Below are 6245 nucleotides of genomic sequence, written 5' to 3' on the forward strand. Positions count from 1 at the left end.
AAGCAAATATAATGGTGGACAAATTAAAGGCATCATTTACTACTATCACCTTTGAGCAGATACCTAGAGATCAAAATCGAGCCACTGACGCTATGGCTACCATTGCATCTCTCCTAGATCTTCCATAGGATTCAACAGGCTATAAGTTCTTGGTAGAATAGCTTTGGATTCCTGCTTATAATATCCCCGAATCCGAGATGATATGTCGCCTTGTTGGTTTTGAATCCCCATGGTATGGTGATTTTGACACCTACCTCTGCGATCACAAACTTCCTCCTAACCAGTCAAATAACCAACGTAAAACTTTCATTCGCCAAATCGCTCGATATACCATAATTGTTGAAACCCTATACTGATGCAGTCTTGATGGTACTCTCCTTCGATGTTTGGAACAAGATGAGATAACAAAGGCCTTGGAAGAGGTACATGAAGGAATTTGTGGGACTCACGCAAGCGGTCCTTCCTTAGTAAAGAAGGTCATGCGCGTTGGATACTATTGGCCATCCATGGAAAAGGACTCCTATTATTTTGTATGAAAATGCAAGAAATGCCAAATTCATGGAGACCCGATACATGCACCAGCATAGGAATTGCAACCAATCACAACACCATGGCCCTTTTGTCAATAGGGACTTGACCTTGTGGGTAAAATTCATCCATCTTCATCCAACGGTCACAAATTCATCATTACCACCACCGAATACTTCACAAAGTGGATCGAAGTTGTTCTGCTTACCCAAGTCACTGGCAAGTAGATCGCCTCATTCATACTTAATTACATCATCTACCGGTATGGTGTATCGATGTTCATCATCATAGATAATGGGCTTCCTTTCAAAAATCAGGATGTTTGTGAGCTCTGTGAGAAGTTTCACATCCAACACCGCTTTTCCACTTTGTATTACCCACAAGGAAATGGTTAGGCCGAAGCATCAAACAAGAACATATTAAGAATCCTCAAGAAGACAGTCAAGGATGTCGGTCATGATTGGCACGTTCAATTAAATCTAGCACTATGGGCGTATCGAACTAGCATTCGAACCCCTATAGGTGCAACTCCCTACTCATTGGTCTATGGAATAGAAGCTATCCTTCCTATTGAGGTCGAAATACCATCTCTACGGGTTTCCTTGCATAATCTCATAGATGATGAAGCATACAGATTCTCACATCTCCAAGACTTGGAACTACTTGATGAAAAATGACAAGCTGCATACAATCACCTCAAAGCTTATCAACGCATGAGCAGACGCTATAATCATCAAGTTAGACCTCATACATTTGAGGTAGGTGATCTTGTTCTTCAAGAGAATCCTCGTAACCAACCAAATAGAGAACATCAGGGAAAGTTTGAATCAAACGGGCTAGGTCCATATGTTATCACTGTTGTATTTGGGTCTAGAGCATATTAGTTGGCTACTTCAGAAGGAAAACTGTTAGCAGATCCAATCAACAGCATGCACCTCAAACGGTTTAATACATAAGTTGTATAGAGCATCAATCTCCCATACATATCAGAAAAACACCAAAAACATTCTAGATAAATGTCTTGACGAAAAAAACAAAAAAAATCAAAATAGTAAAGAAAAATCATGCATCTAAATGGTGAACAACCACTCTGGTGGCACCTTGGGTAAGTGCGATGGTGAAAACCTGGCAAACAGGCTCCACTTGTAAAGGCTATGGCTCCATTGTCTTTCAGACTTGTTGCAATCACATTCATCGCATCCACTCATCCATCAATCAAAACCATGGCTTGTTATTGATCTACAATCAAGGATAGTACTTCATGTGTCTTGCATCCTGCTTTTTCATAGTCATGTCTAAACTGGGGGCAATGCCCTTAACCTATTTGATGAAATTGGATTCTACATTACTTGTGATTCATTGGGTTCTTCATTCAAAATTGTCTCACAAAATACCAAAAACATTTGAAAATACTCACAAAATACCACAAACATTCAAAACTATCTCACAAAATACAAAAAACATCCAAAACACTCACAAAATCCAAAAAAACATTAGAAAACATCAATAATCAATCAAAAACATGACAACACCTTGTACATATGCATTCAAGAAGATACCAAACAAACATTTTGAGATACTCCAACAACTATCACTTATCACATTGACCAAACAATCAACATCGACACGCAAACTGTCTTAACAGGGATAAATCTTTCCTCACCCAAAACAAAGACATGATAACATTTTTCTTTGACAAGAAAATTTTGTTTAAGCTATCAAGTACTTAGTCAGTTTGATACGATATTTATTCATTTATATCAGGTTCCTACGCTACTTCGAGATATCCACAAGTGATTAGAGTAGTCGGGATGATCCCTAAGTATCGTTTTTGTTTGTGTATCTTCTGTGATTTATTCCAATGAAGTTTTGGGGCATGTACTAATGGTGTCTACGTGGGAAGTTCACTAAGTTACGTGATCTTATGCAAAATACAGTCATGGATCACTACAGCTTGTTGACTACAGCGTATACCTCGGCCATGTGAGCATGAACCATTATGGAGGGTCCATATTCTTTATTCTTTATTCTTTATGTATGTTGCTTGTTTGCAGGTACAATGCTCCATCCTTGGTTCCTAATGCCTCATCCAAGATTGATATTACCATGCTCAATGATGAAAACAAAGCACTATGGATCGTCTTTCCATCTCATCTGTATATATTGCATTCTGTTGCATTCCATCCATCCATACATTCATAATAGTTGCATATTACTCATACATAGTAATGACAATGGATGCATACTCTTTTTTTTTCAATCTTCTTCCACAAGAATGGGTCCTAGGTCCTCCATATCTTCTATCTAACATCGAATTCCCCCCTCACCCTGCCCATCTAAGATCCTCATCATCATCCCTTCATCAGTTTCCATCAACCCAATCAAGCCAATTACTCTGTCTACACAAGCACATCGACTCGCGCTCACCTAGACTATCAATAGATATTCTAATCAAGTTTCTTCGGGTCTCAATAGGTAATCGATCATGGCAAACCTAGACTACAACAAGCATTTATCATAATGACCTAGTCTCAACAAGGCTGTTATGATTCACCACAACCATCCATCACACACACACACTATCAATTGATCAACCAATCAAACACAATCCAAACGGACAATTACATCAATTGTCCAAAGTCTCAACGAGTATTTTGCTTCATATACCTTGACTTCATCGAACAATTCCATCAATTGTCTAAGTCACCCACAGGTCACTTTGATTCACTTACTCGGACTTTATCTTGTCCAAGCAAACAACTGACATCAACTGTCATGCTTTGACTCATCTGGGGCAATTAAACTAATTGCACCAGATTGTTCAACCAATTTTAATCAATTGTATAGCATCAATCAAAAACACACACCACATTTGCAACATATCTCTTCCCCGACCTAAAGGTACTCACTGGCTTGTTGTTTCTCCGTTTCACTCTATTTTCTTCTATTCTTTCACCGTTATTGCTAAATTCTTCTCTTCTAACTCCCCACCAATTCTCGTTCTTTTTCGAGAGATCGCCCGATTTTTCAAACATTTTTGACACATCTCTCGAGGGGGCATACCACCCATTAAATTAACATTTTATGGGGCATATTTCTTCACACCTATTTTTCTTTCTTTGAAACGACGCGATAAACCACATCGTCTCAAAGAGGGGCAAATGTAGTCACATAAATCTGTCCAGTTTAATTAAATAAATATTTGATATTTATTTGATTAAATACCCACTAGCCAACAATTAATTCAATTAACATTTAATTAATTCATCCTCAAACATTCTCCTATTAATTAAATAAATTATTCAATTTATTTTAATTCATTCATTAAACTAAATTCACAATCAATTAAATGAATAAATCCTATTTATTTCATTTAACCCCCTTTCCTTTTTGAAAAAAATTAAATAAAACATTTATTTAAATCATTAAATTCCCCCCACGTGCATTCTCCTAAAAGTGCAAGTTGCACCTATTTGTTGAAATAAATGAATTTTATTTTAATAAAAATCTTATTTTCCCTCACCCATCAAATCCACTTGCAACCCTCAATCCCCTTCTAGATCCTTCGAATCACTTTCTAACCTCTTCCTAATTAACCTAATCCATCCCCTAATTATTGTCACATTCCTAAGGAACTTGGAGTCACTTCTCAAAGACTCCAAAGTCTTTGAAAAGCATTTAATGCTTTATGTGTCCAACAAGCTAACCTCTAAAGTCTTCCAAACCACTAATGGCTCTTACATGACCATTAATGGCTCTTACATAACCATTTATGGTTAGATCCACTTGCACCCATGGTTAGGGACTTTGACCCCTAACTCAACCCTCATGTAACCCATGTGTCTCCTCAAGAATTTATTGTTTTGACCATGGTTATCCTCACTAACTCTTGCACAAGAGTTTATCCATTGGATAAAATCATTATTTTTTGAATAATAAATTTATTCACTCAACTCAACATTAACCCTACCTCCCAAGTTAACCCTCGAGTCATGTCAAGCATTTAATGCTTATTCCCTCTCTTCTCAACCCATCTCATGTTGACATTTGTCATCCTGGGATTGGATTGAAAGTCTTCACATGGATCTTAAGCCCTTCAATCCTAATCCTTGTTGAGATTACTCAATCTCAACCATCCATTGCTCCATTTTACCTATAAATAGAGCTCATTTCTTCATAATCAAACTTGTATGCATTTACCTTATAGTCAATTTTTAGAGAAGAGCATTTAGCATAAATCACTAATATATTGTTATTTTGGACTAAAATAAATCATTTTCATTTCATAGCATCTAATATTAGTTTGTTTTACACTTGCATTTGCATAGTTAATCATTTTCAATCTTGAACCTCCATAAGGCATCCATAGTGCAAAAAGATGCTGAGAGCTACACTCATTTGGAACTTGGAGAGGAGAGGAACAAGGAAGGAGAAGCCACCAACATGGTAGAGAGAATTTGGAGATGTTTAGTTGCATTTCTTAGATTCATTAAGCTTTCTATTTGTCGTGTAGTGTCTTTCTTGATATGCTTGCTTAGGATAGTGTTTAATCTTTGGTTTGCTAACACTAATGACTAACATTTGTTTCTTGTGCTCCCCTTTGTGTGTGTAGCAATCAAATAGGTTTTTCTAACAATCCTCTATTTTCCAGAGCATCAAGTACTTTATTTGATTTATTTTCCTGATAATAATATCTACAATAAATATAATATACAATGTAACAACTCATCAAGTGGTCTCCCAAGAATAATCTCCAAGGAATCTCTACATGTTGCGCGTCCATCTAGGTGTTCCTAGGTGTAACAATAATAATAATAATAATAAAATAATACATTACATGTCCATGGGAAATCCATAATAAATGAAATATTGCAATTAAACATTATTATGCAAGGTGTACAGCACCAATTGTCCCAACATTCTCCTTGTTGTATACATTGCATAAGGGGAAATCAACCATATCATGAACAAGGGAACAATCCCTCCTAACACATATACCATCACTGAATCAAAGCGCTAGATGTGCTCCATCAAGATACCTGCAACAAGAAACAAAGTGACCGCCATCTCATACATGAATGCCCCCACCCTTCACCATGCCACTGCAACTAGATATGAAAAGGCCATCCAAAGATAAAGCCACACAATCTATCGCAATAAATGATAAGTCATCTCTCAACTAATATCTGAACACAAACACTCAATTCATGGCTAACCAATGCAACGGTAGCTATCAAAAAATTCATAATCATAGTTGAAATGGCACCCACAGCAAGTGCTAGCACATCCAACTATTAATACCTCCAAGGTATACAAACCAAGTGAATACCATCTCAATGACATATATATAACCTGTAACATGCAACCATAAGCTCCAATTGCAATACATGTCACATATGTACACCTAGAAACTCCCACTGCATAGGTAATGTCAAAACTGAAATGAATCCACTAACATCATCTCATAGAAAGTGCAACCATAACCATGTAGTATCAAGGAACATCCACAACAATATGAATAACCTGTAAACCAATAACCTACAAGTACAACTCTCACCACAAGTCTCCATAACTCTCCCATGTTCTCCACAACCAACAAAACAAAAGAGATAAGGGTAAGTGCACAAAGATGGTGGTCAAAAAGAGGGGTATAAGTGGACACTTTTTTTCTGAAATCAGGTGAACCTGAACTTAGAGGCAAAATTTGAAAGTCATCC

Source organism: Cryptomeria japonica, chromosome 5 (genome assembly GCF_030272615.1).
Source record: "Cryptomeria japonica chromosome 5, Sugi_1.0, whole genome shotgun sequence".
NCBI classification, from domain to species: domain Eukaryota; kingdom Viridiplantae; phylum Streptophyta; class Pinopsida; order Cupressales; family Cupressaceae; genus Cryptomeria; species Cryptomeria japonica.